This window comes from Oryctolagus cuniculus, chromosome 11, assembly GCF_051225735.1.
Source record: "Oryctolagus cuniculus isolate XC-2025 breed Fujian yellow rabbit chromosome 11, ASM5122573v1, whole genome shotgun sequence".
NCBI classification, from domain to species: domain Eukaryota; kingdom Metazoa; phylum Chordata; class Mammalia; order Lagomorpha; family Leporidae; genus Oryctolagus; species Oryctolagus cuniculus.
In genome coordinates this window covers 29,377,039-29,395,570 of record NC_142877.1, presented here as the reverse complement: position 1 = coordinate 29,395,570, position 18,532 = coordinate 29,377,039, and the positions used below count along the sequence as shown (strand labels likewise).

General features: G+C 60.8%; 1 protein-coding gene across 4 annotated transcripts in view; it reads right to left on the bottom strand.

The window, feature by feature from the left end:
* The window catches only part of SMOX (spermine oxidase), a 34,396-nt gene extending 17,182 nt beyond the window's left edge, over positions 1-17,214 (bottom strand). The window contains exon 1 of one of the 4 annotated variants that reach the window (XM_051845277.3): positions 17,006-17,214. The gene's annotated coding sequence lies outside the window, so the exon portion shown is untranslated. Of the gene's footprint in view, positions 1-1,049; positions 1,104-11,362; positions 11,565-17,005 lie in introns of those variants that run through there. The other 3 variants (XM_051845281.3, XM_002710930.6, XM_089307243.1) reach the window with 3 other exon arrangements.
* Between the last annotated feature and the right edge of the window lie 1,318 nt (positions 17,215-18,532).

Here is an 18,532-nt window from a genome sequence, read left to right as displayed (position 1 = left end):
CACCGCAGGTGAGACCACGGAGTGCTGAGAGGTCCCAAGGTTCACAGCCGGAGGCATCCTGAGTGGACAGCCTCCCGTTACTCGTCGGGTCAGCCTCACAGCCCCCATCACTGTCCCCTCCACTCCAGCCATGTACTCGGGAGCCCTGCGGCCTCTGTGCCCCCCCCCCCCCCCGCCCCGGCCCAGTCTCGCTCCCACGGCCCCACAGTCAGAGCTTGTGGTGCTAGGTGAGTACGCACCACACAGCCGCCACCGTGCTCCAGGTGTGGGGAGGGGCCTCGCAGGTCAGCGCTCTGCCCCCCCCCCGCCCAGCTGACCTCCCCAGCCCCGCCTCCCTGGAGGTGACAGAAGGGCTGGGCCAGGTTCCCACTTGCCGGGCGGCGGGGCGCAGCTATGACTACAGTAGCTCCACATGCTTGGCCCTTCAGTGACGGCCACAGACATGTCCCTCTTGCCAGTCCTGCACTGCCACGCCTCAGCCTGCCCCTGCAACACGGGCGTCTCACCCCCAGGAACCCCTGCTGCCTGCCTCTCGGGAGCGAGGCCCCACTGTCACAGAGCAGGGCCAGCGTCCGGGCTGGACTGATGCCCCCTCCCAGAGGTGAACCCAGTGACCGAACTGTCACAGGGGTCCCCAGCCCAGCCAGCAGCGGGCAGCCCTTCCTCTTCTACACCGGAGTCCAGATCAGCCCCCCTCCAGAATCCAAAGAGTGCCCCCCTCCCCAGCAATAGCTACTGCAGCGAAATGCAGCCCTGGGGGCCAGCCCAGCAGCCCACACCCTTCCAGGGACGCACTCCACAGAGACAAAACCTGGTGCCCACCTGGAAACAGGTGACCTCCAGGTGTGCCTGCATCTCTGGGTCCTCCCAGGGGGCTCCCCCATCCTCTCCCCAGGGAAGAAGAGTAGGGCCCCCCTGGTCACCTCACTCCTGCCCCTCCACAGTGTGCCCACCCCTGCCCACCACACTCCCTCCCTCTTCAAAGCCCATGTTTGCTCCTGTGAGCCTATTCATGGCTCTCAAACCCTATGCAGCAGGGGACAGCTCACCTGTACCTTCCCAGCCAACATGGAGGACTTCATGTCTCCCCAAAATGCAAGAGACTCCTAGTGCCCTGCCTCAGTTTCTCCTCAGGCTGCTACTGGAAGGGGCATGGCAGGAGGGACTCTGGGGCCTGGTCCAGGGAACATCCCTGGGCTGCCTGCAGGTCTGCCAGGGGCTGTGGGTTCCCCAGGCCCCCCAGACAATGCAATTATTCTTCCAATGTTAAAAAACACCCAGAAATCCCAGACCAGCTGCTTTGCACGGCCGCCCAGACAAAGGGGCTCTGTGTCTGCCACAAGCCCCTCCCCCTCAACCCAAGGGAAAGCCTGGGCCCCACCTCCTCCCGGCCAGACCCTCCCTAGCCTCCTCACCCAGGCCAGCCAGCCAGAGGAAGTACAAGAGGCAGGATATGCTGAGCCAGCCCGGCCAGCCAGGCAGCAGGCAGAGCGGGGGCAGGCGGGGAGAGGAAAGGACGCTGAGACTTGGGTTCAGGCCCCCAACTCAGTCTCCCCTGGCCAGGAGTCCCCTACAGCTTCCCTTCTCTGAGCACTACTTGGCCAACACCTCTGAACTCACCCTGAGCACACAGCACCTGCTCCCCACCTCCTGGGCACACAGGTCTACGCCCCATCTGATGGTGACAGTCACCCTGCGCTTCATTTCCTCATTTGTAAAATGGAGAGAGGTACAGCCACCTGATAGGACTGCTTAGCAGAGGTCAGAGTGCAGCCACCAGTAAGGACCACCTCGGAGAGCGAAAGGACTTCCCAAACGACAGGGACAGAGGTCGGCATCACCCCTGCTAGTGCAAGGAGCTGACCTCGAGAAGGACCCAATCTTTGACCTGAACCAGAACCCAGCCTCATCCAGGACCTGGATCCCCAATCCATTACAGACTCGGCCTGAGCATCCTACCCAGCGTTGCGGGGGGGGGGGGGGGGGGGGGGGGCACAAGAGACCACAGCCATTTACCAACTCCAAGCTCACGAAAGGGAACAGCACAGCACCCCCACCAGCAACAACCTCCAGCCCCCACAGGCCAACAACATAGGAAAGGCCCCCTCCTCCTGCCTGGCACCTGGACTTTTCTCCAAGTGCAATGTCTTGTTACCCAGTCTCTGCCCCGAGGCGTAAAGTCCCTAAAAACACAACTTTCAAAGGCTTTGAAGCCTATTTCTGGAGAAAGAGGGGCACCAGGGGCCCTTGGCAAACCTGTGCTGTATGGGGGAGGTGGCCCTTACTCAGTGCCTGGGGACAGAAGAAAAGACCCTGCCCCACCCCACTAGGGACACTGGTACACAGGGGGACAGGGGAGCACCCAGACCAGCCTCCAGTCCCTGGACATGCCGCAGGGCAGGACAGACCTGCAAACCACCCAGGTTCACTGTTCCAGGGTCCTTCTCCCTGGGAGGAGGGACAGACCCAGGTGAGGACCCCACTATAAGCCTTGTTGGTGGGGAAAGAGGGAAAAACAGCTTAGAAACAATCTGGGGAGGGCTGGGGTGCGTGGAGGGGCAGTCTTTCTGTTGGACATCAAGCTCAGCAGGGGGCCTCCAGAGAAACAGGTGGGGACAGAGCCTGGTCCTGCTCTTCCTCCCCTGGTACCCCATATCCCAACTGCTTGACCGCAAACCCATCCTCCAGATGCCGCCTTCTGCAAAACTTAGCGAGTGGGGCACAGTCTGGTGGTGCAGATCAGGGGCTGGTCACCATGACTCTGAGCCCCTAGGAACCCAGTGTCCACCTCTAACCCCAGGCTGCCCCTGCCCCCACATCGTGGGGGTATGTGTGGAGGTCCTGGCTGGCCAGGGAGGCAGTGCCCTCTGCACAAGCAGGACTCACTCTGTTCCAGCTGGATGCCAGCCCCTCCCCCCCAGGCAGGCACGCCCCGCGCTCACTCAGCAGTCAGGACCTGACGGGTGATTGCCACTCTGGAGATGATGAAGTCACCAGTGTGACCTCATTTTCTCCATCTGTAAAATGGGACAATCACTCCCACCCTGAATGAGGGCAGTTCTGACCCCAGAGCCTGTCCACCAACCTCCTGGACCCCAGCAGAGTCCATCTCAGCCCCCACTCCCACCAGGAGCAGCTCTGTGGTTGACATGGCCTGGACCTGACACCCGAACTCTGAACTCAACCCCAAAAGTAGGAGAGCTCACAGAGCGGGGCACTGCGCTGGTGAGTACACTGGGGACAGCAGAGCACCCCTGGGAAGATCTGCTGCCAAGGCTGAAACCCAAGGAGTTCTGGAGAAGACCAAGGCGCCAGCTCTGTTCCAAGGCATTCACAGCACTGGGAAGAGACACCTCTCTCACAGGCACAATCACCAAAGCACTCTTTCATGTGTTTCACTTGATGACCCAACCTCATAAATAGCCCCCTCCTTTGGGGACACCCTAGAGTACCATGGTTTTCTCCCAGGCCTTACGAGTCTGACCCCAGCTTTTGAACACCAGGGGTTTGAATCTCCACCTCTTATCAGATGAGTGACCTGAGACTCAGTTTCCTCCCCTGACATCCTTGCCCCCAACAACTTCACCCCAAACCCTCCCACCTGTCACATGGGGCTAAAGAGCGCCCGCCTCACAGGGTTGAGTATGGCATGCAGGCAGGCACTCGGTCCAGAGCCAGGTGTGGAGCAGCAACAGGCCTCATATTGTCCTACAGGCCCCGGGCTGCACCCTCGTGGGAGTCACCCCAGGGAAGGCAGGGCCAGGTGACCAGATGGGGGTTGGAACGGGGACAGTCCAGACTGTAAAGCGGTTACAAAACCTCCTGCATGATAAGTCTAGGGCACCAGCACCAAGCCTCAGAGAGAGCCACCCACCCCACAGAGAAACCGCTCTGTTCGCACGGCCGGGAGGAGCAAAGAAGGATCACTCACCACCCCACGTGCTGCGGGTGCCAGGACAGGACAGGACAATCTGTGTGATCCCCGCCTCCCAGACGCCACTCAGGGATCCTTCCTGCTAGCATTCCCACCCCAAGAAAGTCTCTTGGAAGCTGACTTTCGAGCTATCTGGTAGAGCAGACTTGATGCAATGTGGCTTCCACCATGCTTCTTTGGACCTCTTGCTCTGGGCCTGTGCTGAGGACACTCGGCAGGCCCACAAGGCAAAGCAATGGCCCTTCTGCCAACAATGGAACCACGTGCCAAGCACAAGAGGGCAACCCCCCAGCAGCCAGCCAGTCGCTCAGGCCCAGTGGAGTCTCTCAAGGATGGCAGCCCTGGCCAACACAGCAAGCGCCCGACAGACCTGAGCACAGGCACCCAGCAAACCTGCTCCAAACTCCCGGGCCCTGGGAGCTGCAAAGAGAATAAGCATTTACTGCTGTTTGGGGTGAAAACAGTCTGGGGGCATCAGTTACCCAGCAAGAGGGAACGAATAGCAATGCTCTCCCCTGGAGATCTCAGACGTGGAAATGCCCAGCCCACTCGGGGCCTCTGCTCCCTCTTCCCTTAAACACAGTGGGCAGGGAGCCTGGCCCAGGCCGGACGGCTAACAGGAGACAGGAACTTCCTCCCAACCAGGACATCGGAGTCACCAGGAGACTTTCACAAACAGCCGCACACGGGATCATTCAGACTCCTCCGGGTCAGGCCCTCCAGGAGGCCGGCAGCCAAGGGGCCAACCACTGCTCCAGAGCAGGCTCCCGTGCAACTCGCGGCCCACCCAGGGACACGCGGGGTCTGCCGGTGAAGGAGAGGGGAGGCCAGAGAGGGCAGCCGGAGCAGGTGGTGCCCAAGGCCTCTGAACTCCACTCCAGCCTTTGCTCGTGCCGTGCACCGCCACACAGCCAAGGCCCCAGGCCCATTTTGCGCATGCCCAAGGTCTGCTGAGACCCGTCCTCTGCAGAGGACTGCTCGCTCAGAGAGAGGCCCCGGGCCAAAGGATGCGGTCCAGCTCTGAGCCATCTTGGAAGGGCTCTGTTTCCTCGCCTGCACACGGGGCATTCCCGTCACACCTGCTCAGCTCCCTTGTGTCCCAGGCTCCCGGCCAGATGTTCTCCCACAAGACGCAGTCTCACCCGGCCCTGCATCAGCCCCTGGGGAGGACAGGGCAAGAATTAAAGAGCTGGTCCTGCCCTGTGCTCCCAGCCACAGGACTCAAAGGTATGAGCAGCAACAAGGGTCATGATGGTGAATTCAGGAGAGCAGCACAGGGAGAGGACCCTACTGAGGGCGGGGGAGGGGTCGGAGAGTTCCTGGACAGTAAACCGCATGCGCAAAGGCTCAGAGGCACAGCCTGCAGATCAGCTGTCAGTACGAGAAGAAGTGCCTTGCTGCTGCACTCACTTGACCTCCCTTCACAGCTACAGCTGCTGCCGGAGCTGGGCGTGGCCTCTCAGAGCCAGGTGTCCAGGTTTCCATGCCCAGCCCCACCCCTTGGCATGGAGGGCGTGCTCTGAGCTTCTGATGCTTCAGCCGCACAGGTAAGCTCCCCCTAACAGGTAAGCTCCCCGGAATGCCGAGTGTCCAGGGAACAGGCACGATGGACATGCCTGCTGGAGAGCACAAGACCCTGCAGCAGCGTCCAGTCTGTCCCGCACAACTCCACAGAGCCAGGCAGAGGGGCAGGCAGGTGGACCACACAGCCACTCAGCAGACTGCACAGGCAGCAGCCCCCACAGGCTGTGCACGACAGGTGCTGAGCCTCGCAGAGGCTGGGCGGGCACAGGACATGTGGGCCAGGGCAATGTGTGGGCTGCACCTCTTTTTTTTTTTTTTTTTAATTTCTTTCTTTCCTCCTTTGAAAGGCAGAGCAACAGAGGGACACAGAGAGCAATAGAGAATCTTCTATCTGCTGGTTCACTCCCTAAATGGCCACAACAACCAGGGCTGGACCAAGCAGAAGCCAGGAGCCCCAAACTCCACGCAGGTCTCCCACTTGGAGCCCTGTCATCTGCTGTCTTCTCGGCTGCATTAGCAGGGAGCTGGAATGGAAGCCGAGCAGCCAGGACTTGAACCAGTGCTCCGATGCGGGATGCCAGCGTTCCAAGTCAAGTTGCCGGGGGGTCACGCCAGGCCTGGAGCGTGGCAGGTGCTGAGGACACTGGTGCTAAGCAAAGACAAAGCTTGAGTGAACGTGAGGCTGAGGGCAGGGGGTGCAGAGCAGGGGACAGACTTTTCCCTTCACTCAGAGGGAATTCAGTTGGGATTGGGTGTGGTGCACTGTTAAGACACCCACATCTCAAAGCAGAGGGCCTGGGTTCAAGTCCCAGCTTGGCTTCTGATTCCAGCCTCCTGCTAATGCACACCCTAGGAGGCAGCAGGTGATTGTGTGGGTGATCTGGGTTGAGTCTGGGGCTCCTGGCTTTGGCCTGGCACAGCCCTGGTTGTTGTGGGCATTTGGGGAGTGAACCAGCCTTTAAATAAATCAATCAACATTTTTAAAAAAAGATTTAGTGGGTGCAGCACCTGTCAGAAGGCTCCACTTCAAGGCCCTGACAGGGCAGGGGGACAAGTGCCACAGAGAAATCCGAGAAGGGGCCAAGGGAGCCACTGTGTAGGCAGGCAGAGAAGGCCTCTCTGGGGAGGTGACACTGCAGCAGAGGCAGTGACAGTGCTGTGGCAACCTCCTGGGGACTTGCTGATGGCAGGATGTGGGGTGAGGGCCAGGGCAGCCGGATGACTTGGGACCCATCATGACACGGCTGGGATGATTCCAGACGAGCTCTAACCATGTCAAACAGTTGTCTCCGTTGCTCTTCATAACACACCCGTGGTATCAGCAAGACAGAGACACCCACAGGGGAGCACCCTGGTGGAGGAGCTGTGGTTGGGAGGCCAGCCTGGGACCCTGCTCTTTGAACTCCGATCCCTGCTGGGATAGCAAACCCCATCACAAGGCCAAGCGCCTCCCCAGACCCAGCCCCACAACCCCCGGCAACACCAGCATCAGGCAGCACCTGCAGGCAGGACCCGGGCCGGCTCTGGCGTGAGTCACCATGCCCGGCACCACCCGCACGGATGGGGCACTCAGCGCCCGGGATGGGTGAGCTGGTAGATGAGGGGGTGGCTTTCCCACAGGGCTTCTTCAGCCCGGCAGCCGTGGGTGAGGGGGCCGCCGAGTCAGCACTTTTGCAGACTCCTGCAGGAACACTCAGGACTGGGGCTGTGAGAGCGGCTCAGGCTCAGGCGGTGGTGCAGTCCCCCTCCTCGGCCCCTCGTGACTCTGCACAAAGCCCGACTGTGCTGGGTTCCAGCCGCTGGGAGGAGAGAGGCGGGGTCTGCCACAAAAGCCCATCCTCTCTCCTGAGCCACAGGGTCTTGGCTCTGCCCAGCCTGGGACCCGTGCTCCTGGCCCACCGAGGGGTCTGCTGGGTCCAGGGGGTGTCTGTGGGGTAAGGGACACTGCCCACGGTAAACCTTTTCCCTGCAAGTCTGCCTCCCGGAGTCCCCAGGCCACACAGTGTTACAGGGCAAAGGTGACCTGCAAGATCACAAAATGACAACAAATAAATAAATAAATAAAAAAGCCTTCCTCAAATCCAGCCATCAGACGAACCCATAGCAACCTGTGTTTATTTCACCCTCCTGCCCCAGGCCCTGCACTGGGGGGCCCTTTCCCTTCATGGCACAAGTTCATGCTCACAGACTCCCTGTGCCCATGGCACAGATGAGAGGCTCCCAGAGGAGGGGCAGAGCAGGGTCTGACAACACCCAATTCACCTTTCTCTGCTTGATCCCTGCTGGGTACTCGGATCCCCGGCAACCCCTGGGGGCGGCCGGCCCGAGGACTTCTGCCAGCAGGCTCCCCCGCACTGACACTGCACACATGGTACAAGGTACTCAGAGCTGGCAGGAGTCAGCTCAAAGCCTGGCAGCTCACCCCAGCAGCACTGCCAAACCTGGGGCTGCCACCCGGAGGCCACCTGCCCCCTGGCCTGGGCACTTCCTGGCCTGGGCCGCGGGCCACCACGGTCTCCCTGCCCCCTGGGGCTGGCTAGGGTTGGCCGGGCACTTGGCCCTCAGATCCTCCTCCATAAATAGGGCCGGGGATGTGGTCGAACTGCTTCTGCCAGCACAGATGAAGAATCATAGAGCGACTGATTCATAACTCCCTCGAGATGCGGCCCTCTCGCAGGCCTGAGATGCTGCTGTCTCGAGGACTTTGGGGTGTCTTAGCTGTGCTCCCCTAATGAGTGCATAGTCCCCAGCCCCGGGCATAGAGCTGGAAGCAGGTCGGAGAAGCCAGCAGTGTCCGTGTCCAAACACACCCAGCCCCGGGCCCATGGCTTTGCCCATAAAGCAGCCACGGAGTGAAGGCGCCAACTTTGGACACAACAAACATAGCCTTCAAGTTCTTCGGTTGAGTTCAAAGAGAGCCTTAGTAACCTGGCGGCTTTGAAATTCAAGAAAGGGTTGTGCTTGAAGCTCTATCATCTTCAGATGGCTCTTTTTCACCGAGCATGCGTGACACGGCGTGCAGAGCCAAGCCCTTCCTGTGGGCTACTGCGGTTCATCCTCACTCCCACAGCTACTGAGGGGAAGCCCGGAGCTCAGAAAGGGGCCACAAAATTGACATGGTCGGACACTAAGCCTTGGGCCTTCCTCTCCAGTAAAGCCACTGAAGCAGGCAAGTTCATTCTCTTTCCTTATTCTTCTAAACTCCAAACCTTTTCAGGCTAACGCACAAAGTTTTGCCCTGTGTTTGATTTTAAGGAGAGTAAGGGGGTGCTGTGTGTTTGACATGGAAGGACATCGCTGTAAAGTGTTGCTAAGAACTGGCATTCCCCTACCGAGTCACCCGGGACCAGGGGTGTGGGCAGCTGAGCTGGGACGGCTCACGGGCAGGGAAGCCAGGCAGAGGTTTGGGGCCAGACGCCGTGGAACCTGAGTGCGACTCCCACCCTGCCAGCATCCCCGTCTCAGAAACGGGTACTGCTCAGGTCTCCCAGGGCTGCGCGGGGACAGGAACTTTGTGCCAGAGCCTGGCCCAGAGTCAACAGGGGCTGGCGAAGTTCTTCGTTCTGTTTTCTAATAAATTACAACTCTCTTCCAAGCACTTGCTCTCCTGGTCTTAACTCGTACCTGCCTCACAGCCTCTTCCCGCAGGAAGTAGGCAGAAGAGAAAGGAACCCGGCCTGAGGCAGGCAGGGGTGCTGCTGGCCAGGCCACCCTGCTTTGCAGACCCAAATGCTTGCCCTCTGCTTCCCTCCTCCCAACCTGGGATTCAGAGAGCGCCCTGGGCTCCTACTTGCTCCAAGAAGAAAGCAACGCGGGCAAACCTGGACAACAGTGTACCTGGGGCTGGGCAGGGAAACCCGCCAGGTGTCCTCTCCCAGGGCCTCCCTGGGGACCCTGCCACCCCTCCCCCACCAGCACTGACACTGCTCCCGAGGCTCCTCCTCCAGGACTGTTGGAAATGCCACACCCCATCCCCCACCTGAGCTGCTGAACAAAGAGTCCTCACAGGGCAGCTGTGGAGGAAGTGAGGTGTGGCAGGAGCCAGGTGGGAGCCTCTCAGACTGTCCCCACCGGCCCTTGGAGCAGGAGCAGGAGGGACCCTGGAGCTCTCCCCCTCCCTCCCCCTGCACTTGCAACACCCCTTCCAGGAAGGCCACTTTCCCTTCCTAAGGTTTTGGGAAAGTGACTCAGAGCTCTGAGAACCCAAGGATAAAGGTCATTTAAGCAAGCTGACCCCTCCCCATGCTCTGAGCCATGAATGGGCACAGCTACTCTGGGGTGGCAGGAGGGGGTCCCGCAAGCCACCACCACCACCCCCCCTTCCGCCGCCCTGTAGCACACCATCCCTGCACACCCCCGCCACAGTGCTCACGAAGCACTGCCGGGACTGCACAACCACCCTGCTCAACCCCCCTCCAGGCTCCCCTTGGCCTAAAGACTGAAGGCAGGTCCTGCCACCCATTACCTACACACACCTCCCAGGATCCTCCTTTGACTCCCAGACCCGAGCCTCTGACTTCTCTTTCTGCCCAAATCTCTCTACCCTGCTGGCCCCTCTGCCCAAATCTGTCCGCCTGCTAGCCCCTCCTCCAGGAAGCCAGCCCTGGCTGCCCTCACCCTGCCTTCTCCCCTAAGGACTGCTCCAGCCTCAGCAGTGCCACCCCCTTCCCCTGCAAGCTTCAGGCAGCTCCTGCTGGCTTGTCTGCCTCTCCTGGGCATGACTGCCCCCAGCCCTGGGACCCTCCTGGAGATCTGGCCTGTAGCCCTGCTGATCACCTCGCAACAGAGAGCAGCCAGCAGGTGTCCCAGTGTCTCAGAGACCCCGCAGGGGGTGATATCACCCTCAGGGTGCAAATGAGGAAACTGAGGCACGCAGAGGTTTGGCTTCTTGCCCAGAGACCACAGCCCCACTCTATTCTGAGATGACAGGCTTGGGGGGAACCTGGGAGAGTCAGCAGATAACAGGGTGGTACAGGCCAGCAGGCCTAGCCAGGACCCGGACGACTGAGCCCGGCCACCGTCAGGCCCTGGGCGTCGGGCAGGTCCTTCCAGGGCCCTCCTCACCGACACAAACAGAGCTGTTGCCATGAAAGCCCAGGGCTGGCTCTGGGCCTAGGCCCGTCCACGCGGTCCCTCCCACAGCAGTGCCCCTTTCTGCCACGGCCCGTCCAAACGCCTGCTCCCAGGAAGCTATGCCTCCAGCCTGCCTTTGCTCCCTGGCGTGCCCAGGCCCGCTGCCCTTGTTTGTGGGCGCCCGAGAAGCAGCACCTTCCGGATCAGCTCTTCTGAGGGCTTTCCTGGGCAGGAAATCTTCAAAACCAGATTCCCACTGTCAAATCTGTTCGGGAAACACTAAACAATTTTGCTTTACAGGACTTGTCAGGGCCTTTCATTCTCTTAACTGTATCTGAATGGCCCACGGTGGGGAGGAGAGGGTGAGATTTGCCGGCTTCTACTCTTCCTTGTCCCCTGAACCCTTAGAGCCACTCAGAAAGGTGCCAGGGCAGGACCCAAGGGCAGTGGGACTGGCTCAGCCTTGCCCTCCCGTGAGCAGGTGTGTGGGAGCCCCAGGCAGCCCCTCGGGCCCTGCCTAAGGCACATTTGCCCTCACTGTCTCCCTCCCTGCCTCCTTCTGCTGCCCCTGCCAGCCCCCCAGGGGACTTCAACTGACCAGTGCCCTGGGACGCCTGCCCCAGGCCAGGCAGAGACCCCCAAAGCAAGCTGGGCAGTTTCGCTATGCACACTGCTCCTTCCGTCCCATCACTAGCATGCACACCTTCACATTCACCCAAGCTGGGGATGCCCCAGGCTGCCTATGCCCCCCATAAACCCTGTGCCATCCAGGGAGGGCACTGGACCCCTCAGTTTGCAGATCAGGGGACTTAGAGAGGAGCAGGTACTTGCCTGAAGTGGCCCAGCCAGGGGCAGAGCAGAGAGCAGCATGCAGGCCCCCACTCCCAGCTACACCGGGGCGGAGACAGTGGCTCAGGTAACCATCAGTGGCAGCGACCAGGACTCCCGCAGGCTGGCCGAGAGGACTCTGCACACCCTGGGGTGAAGGGCCCGCGGCCAGCGTGACGCCGAGGGCTCTGAAGGCAGCTGTCCTGGCTGGAGCTGGGGGGCTGGATCAGCTCTTCCCCAGTCTCTCGGCCCCACCCTGGCTGGAGGAAGGGTGTTCTCCCCAGATTGGCTCCCTACAGCCCCAGGCTCGGCTGTGGGCAGAGATAAGGCGCCTCCATGTCACCCTGCCCGGAGACACCGTCATCCCAGACACCCCCTTGTGGCCTTGGGAGATCCTCCTGGTCAGGGGCCCTGGAAATCAGGCCGGTATCCCTGGCTGGCAACTCAAGCCCCCTCACTCAGTACCAACTCCCCTGCAGAATGACCCCGCACCCCACATCCTCCTCACTTCTCTCTGCCCCATGCCCCGCCTCACCTGAATCTCCGTCAAGAGCTCCCCCGACCCCCAGCAGCTCCAACGCCTCCCCAGCACACCTCCAGGAACCCAGGCAGTCCCCTGACCTGCTCCAGGTCCCTGTCTCTCGTGACCCCAGTGTAAGCTTCTGCTACACAGAGCGTGGCCCACGGACCAACAGCATTCCAGGGGCTTGTTAGAAATGCAGAGTGCCAGGCCTCAGCCCAAACCTGCTGAATCAGACAGGACCAACCTGCCTTTTTAACAAGGTGCCCGCAGGATCCGCGTGTGCCCAAGTTTGAGAAGCACTTTTATAGACCACTGTCTCATCCGGCCATCACACCTGTATAGCCTTCAGTGGCTCCCCAGGACCCGGTGAATCAAGTCCACACTCAGCAGCCTGGCATTCGAGGCCTCCAGCTCCAACCAGCTCCTCTAGGCCTGGGCTTCCCCTCCCCCTCAGGAACGCCATCACCTGGGCTGCCCAGCCCTTCGGGGCCCTCTCAAAGCACCAGCTCCTCCAGGAAGGTGACCTGAACTGTACCTCATTACATCACACCTGGCACGGCTTGCTGCTATTTCCTGGAGAGTGGGGACTGTGCCCTGTGTTTCCTAGGCTGAGGCACAGGCGAGGCCAGGTGCTGTGGACCACAGCTGGGAGGCCAGCGTCTGGGGTGAGACAAGGACTTGGGCACTTGAGCAGGCCTGCTCCACGCTCCCCTGCCAGGCAAGGGAGTACCTGCTGGTCAGCTTCCAGGGCACCGTCTCCGTGCCTCAGTTTCCCCAAAGCTGAAGAAGCCGCCCAGTAACCCTGCCTCCAGCTCTTCCTGGATGTGCCCAGGTACACGAGCAAACTCCGTCAATGCTGGGGCTCAGGCTTTGCAATAAACAAACCTGAACCCCGTGTGGCCATCAAGGCCTGCCTCAGGCAGCCAGCCATGACGCCACTGGTGACCGGGTCACCTGCCCAGAGGCTTCCTAATGCCCAAACAGGAACACCTGCAGGGCAGAGCTGCCACCTCTCCCCCTGAAACCCTCCCTCTTGGCCCCTCCCACAAGGAGAAGGCACTGCAGTCACGGAGCAGCCTCGCCCTGGCCTCCTGGGAGCACACCGAAAAGTCTCTCATCCCATCTTACAGACAGACAAAACAAGGCCAGGGAAGGGCTGACAGTGCCGGGGATGATGCCATGTCCGGCTCCCGTTTCTCTGTCCCCCGGCTCTGCTTCCACACTCGGCCCAGCCCGACTCAGCTCCCCAATGCGGGTTTCCCAAGGCCAAGCCTGAAGCTGGAATCCAACAGGCCAGCTTCTCTGGGGAGCCTCGACCTGGCCACTCTGCCCTCTCCCAGGGAGCAGGGGGTTTTACGAGGCAGAGGAGGAGGGCAAGGCTAGCCCCGGGGGCGGGGGGGGGTTGGCATCTCCAGCAGGGAGCTGGTTTTATTCCAGAAGCAGAAGACCTCCCCCCACTGCTGCATCCCCCCTTCCAAAAAAAAAAAAAAAAAAAAACCTGCAGTGTACAGGAGGCCAACTACCTGGCCTGGGTCCAAAGCCCCTCCTGGGAGGACAAGTGTAGCATGAAGTGGCGCCTCGTGGGTAGAGCCCACTTCTACCTCCCTGCCCAGCCTCAAGGTTTGTTCAGAAGCCCCTGGCTGGCCCAGATTTGAGAGATGCCAGAGAAGTAGCAAAGTTCACTGTTTATAGGGCATAGATTTGGGAGTCAGATTGACTGGGCTCAATCTTTACTCTGTCACTATTTAGCTGTATGGTTATGCCTCAGTCTTCCCAACTGTAAAATGGGATCAAGGCTCACCCTATAGCACTGTTGAGTAGATGCACGGAGTTAATATTGACAAAATCCTTATAACAACCCTGGTAGCCAGCGAGTACACCAAAGCCCTGGCCTACCCTCTTGGCCTCTACCTGATCTCTGCCACCCAGGATGCCCTCCTTCTCCCATCTAGCCAGCTCCAGGCCTTCTCCAGGCACGCCAGCCTGACCTAGACCTGGACTGCCAGCCCCTAGTTCCAGTGCTCACCGCACAATGTGACCTAGGTCCACCCCGAGACCCCCTGTTGGGAGCCCAGATCTGAGGTCCTCTGGCCCTCGGCCCTCTATTCTCATAGTACCGATCATGAGACTCGGCACTCACCAGGCTCCCCTTTGCAAATGGGAGAGCTACATGGGCGGAAAGAGAAGGGTCTGCAGAGAGACCCCCTCCCCCCAGCCCTTTCCTAATCCCTGCCCCCAGGGCTGGGCACCCACAGTCACCCTAGGCTGAACTCACTCCCTGGCTGCCCAGGCTGCTCGCATCTCCTGAGTTCAAGAACCACCCCTCTTCCCAAGACACACACACACACACACACACACAGCCCTACCTCTGTTGATCCAGTCAGGATTTCCACCAAAGGAAATCAATTCCCCTCAGCCTACAGTGACCCCCCGCTGACACCACATGCTCGGCGACCCACAGGCCTGCCCTCAAGTCACCCGAACCTTCTCCACTTCCCTTTTTCACATCCCAGTGGCCCCCTCCGATTCTTGCAGCAGTCTGCACAAACGCTTTTGCAGAAAGAAAAGAAAAATCCTCAGGGTCACTGGGGGGCTAACGGGGCTCCTGTGCTGACTGCAAAACCCACCTCTTTCGGCCCAGCCCTGCCCTATCTCCTTCCCACCTGGCTCAGAGTTTCTTGAGCATCAGCCTCATCCAAGCTCCGTGCTGGATGCTCCAGATACAGCAACAGGCCCTGTGGCCAAGGTCTCATCCTTGAGCAAAGCCGAGTAAACAGACAACTGTTGCAAACAGTTATGAACCATGACAAGCATAATGAAGAAAGGAAAGCAGGTGTCAAGGTGAAGTGCAGAGGGGAGGGGAAGACATCTGAGGAATACTGGAGACCTCAAAAATAAAGAAGAGCAGAGCCTGCCTAGTAAATAGCACTGGAAGAAAATACCAGGTAAAAAAGCACAAGCAAATGTCCTGGGGCAGTGGGCGGGGGAAGCTTAGGGTGCTCAAGGAACAGGAGTCGGTCAGGGAGAATGCAGAGGGGACCCTGGTCAGGGCAGCCTGGGAAAGTCAGCAGTGGCCAGGTCACAAAGCGACTGAGAGGTCAGGGGGGAGCTTTGAGGTTTCCTCCAAGTACAATAGGGAACTGTCAAGAGTTCTGGAGGAATGAGATGATCTCAAAAGTGTCTATCTCGTGCTCACTGTTCTGTTAAAATCGATCAGAGGAAGGCCAGCACAGGGGTGGGGATGGAGTCGGCTGCTAGGCCAGCAGCAGCGTTCAGGTGAGACTTGCTCAGGGCGGCAGCCTGGGGCAGTGACAGCAGAGGCAGAGCACCAAGAACAGGCCTGAGATGGGCTTCGTGCAGAGCATCAAGGGGACCCTAACCCTAACCCTGGCTGTAGAGGGAGCAGGGAGTGGACTGTGGGCCATTTTCTGAGATGGCAAGGCTGGGGAGGGCACGCAGGGGTCTGCCTGGCCCAGGATTAGCTTTTAGTCACCAAGCACATCGCACATCATCAGGTAGGTGATGGGGAGAGGGGCTGGGGCTGGAGATAAAATCCACTACTTCAAATCAGGAGGTTGAAAACGAGGTACGTCTAAGATCCCTGTGTCTACACATTAATGTTTGACTTTTAAAGTCAGCCATGAGCAAGAGTGACCGCAGGGGTGGGGGAAGCAGGTGTAAACAGAGATGCAGGGAAAGATGTGGAGTCAAGGAGGGGGCCCAGGACCGAGCCGGGAGCCGGGCCACCTTTACAGCCCAGAGAAGGAGCTGTGGGAAAAGAAACCCAGGGGGCGCCAGGGAGGCCTGACACCAGCTGTAGACTGACCGACGGTCAGGAGAGGGTGAAGACCCAGTGTGGGGGCGCAAACCCCTGGCAACCTTGACTGTGTGGCTTCAGTGAAGGCTTGCGTCGAGGCTGGGTCAGCCGGGGCTGCAGCTGCTGGGGGAGCACAGCCCCTCTCCCAAGTTCTGCTGTGAGAAGACCCTCCGTCCCTCCCAAGTCTGACTGAGTGAGGCATCAAGGCTGGGGAGGGGAGGGGAGCAGCACCAGTTCTTACACCGTCAGGAGGGACCCGGAGGAGAGAGGACACTTCCAACACTGGGCAGCACCGAGGGAACCGAGCAGTGGGAACAGAGAGCTGGAGAGGCAGGGGCCGCTGAGCTGCTTCTCCCTCCCTAACAAGTGGGAAGGGGCAGAGGGGCCGACTGCGGATGAGGGAGCCTTCCCTGCCACTCTTGTGGCCCAACACCTGCGGTCCCCTCCAATCGCGCCACTCCTTGGTGACCCCTGGCCCTGGCTGCCAGCCACGTTAAACGCACAGACCGGGCAGAGATGTGCCACCAGCAGCAGGTTCTGCAAACAACCTGCGGCAGAGCTCACCCCAGGTGACAGCCACTGCGCTTATCTCATCGGGCCGTGACCTCTCCTGGTGCAAGCTTCCGTGTGGGGAGGGGCCCTCGGGGACCCTCACTCGCTCCACCGGAGCCCCAGCCCCCACTCCAGGGCACTGGCCTCCCTCAGCCTCCCGCCTCCACCCCCTCAGCGCCGGCAGCCTGCGAACCCCTAGGTGGCCCCTCGCAGAGAGTGGCTCCCCACCCGGCCTGGGGCCTCCAGAGAGACCACCCCAAAGCCCGCAGCCCCGAGGCAGCGCGGCCCAGCCTCTCCTCGCGTCCCCGCCGGCATCCCTTCTCTTCTCTCCCCGGCGCCCACCAGCCCGGCCGCCCGAGTCTTCGCGGAGCGTCCGCGCCCGGCTTTGTCTGCGCCCACGGAGCGCTAGTGCCGGGAGCCCCGAGCGCTTCCTTCCCGCCCGCAGCCCGAGGGTCCGGCCTGCCCTCCATCCCCGGAGCCCGGCCCCGGCCCCCGCAGCCCCCGCCCCTGGATCGCCGCCACTGGGGGTCACACCGCCGCTTCCCCCCGCCTGCGGCAGCCAGGGGGGCGCGGCGCCCAGCGCTCCCCGCGAGCCTCCGGGAACGCCGCGCACCCCAGCCTGTGCGCCGCGCCGGCCGAGCCCCCGGGGGCCCCCTCACCCTGCCCTGGCGGCCGTAGCCCCTGCCTGTGCCCGGGCGAGAGCTGGGGGCCGGGGCCGGGGCCGGAGCCGGAGCCGGATGGCGGAGCGCCGTACCTTTCCCTGCTGAGCCGGGGAAGTGAGTCTTCAACGAGCGGCGCTCCGGTCTCGGCCTCCTCCGCCTCCCCTCCTCCGCCAGCCGCCTGGCTTCCTCCTCCAGCCGCCGCCGGGACCGTAGGGGCCCGAGCCAGCCGCCGCGGCCTGTGTGGGGCCCCGCTCCGCCTCGCGTCCCCGGCCCACCCCGCTCGGTCCGCTCGGGCCCGGCCTTCTGCTCCGCCTCCGGGCGGGGACGCACCGAGCTCCGCCCCGGGCCCGCCCCGCAGAGGGCGGGCGAGCCGAAGCCACTGGAGCCTAGGACTCCGGGGACCCTGCGCGGGTCCCGCGCTGCTGCCTGGACCCACACCTCCTCTACGCCAGCGCCGACTCACCCACTCGGCCCCAGAGGACGAGCAGCCAGCGCGACCACGAGAGCCCAGGCCCGGGCACGGCATGCAAATGAAGCTTTCTGAGAGATCGGGCCTGGGCTCCCGCCTCAGTTTACCCAGACAGCTGGGCGTTCGTTGTCTTTTGGAAAGGCGAGGGCGCGCACGTCCTCCCCGAATCTCACCCTGGGGTCGGAGGGCTGGCCTCCGAGGAGCTCCTCAGATCCCTTTTTCTCCCCATTACTGCTGCCACACCCACCACCACCACGCACACCGCCTCCCAAACCTCCCCGAATCTGTCCCACCGTGAGCCGATGGGGAGGGGGGCGTGCGCTCCCTTCGCAGTCCCGGGCAGCGAGTGGAGGCGGCCACTTTAAGAAAGTATCTTTCGGGGGCCCAGCTGTGGCGTAGCGGGTGGAGCCGCCGCCTGCAGTGCCAGCATTCCATAGGGATGCAGGTTCCGGTCCTGGATGCCCCACTTCCGATCCAGCTCTCTGCTATGGCCTGAGAAAGCTGTAGAAGATGGCCCAAGTCCTTGGGCCCCTGCACCCGCGTGGGAGACCCGGAAAAAGCTCCTGGCTCCTGGCTTCGGATCTGAGCAGTTCCGGTGGTTGCTGCCAACTGGGGAGTGAACCAGCAGATGGAAGACCTTTCTCTTTCTGTGACTTTCAAATAAATAAATAAATCTTAAAAAAAAAAAGTGTATTTTACTGGTACCCGATGCCACACCCTTGGTTTAATAAGAACTAGGGCTGCTGTCAAGTGTGAGGGTCACTTTTTTTCTAAATAAAAAAAAAATCAGAATTATATAGAAAGTATGTGTCTATTCTTTTCCTATTTGAGATTCTGCAAGCTTAGCTACTCTGTACAACTTTTCATTTGCCTTGGTTTGGGCAGGAGAGTAGAGGTCTCTGTTTCTTTTCATCTCAGGCTAGGGGTGGCATTCCCGTGTAACCTAGCCCCCCCCCTTCCCAGGGACCGCCCTAGAAGCACAGGGTCAAGTTCAGAGCAGAAGCCCGGGGATGCAGAAGCAAGAGGGTAGGGGTGGCCCTGTGGGAATGGGTTTGGATGTCCCCTACAAGAGGGCACCCATGGAGGCCAGGATTCAGGGTGGGGCCCATGAATTTCACTTGAGGTTTCTTCTCAGCAGAAAAGCCCTTGA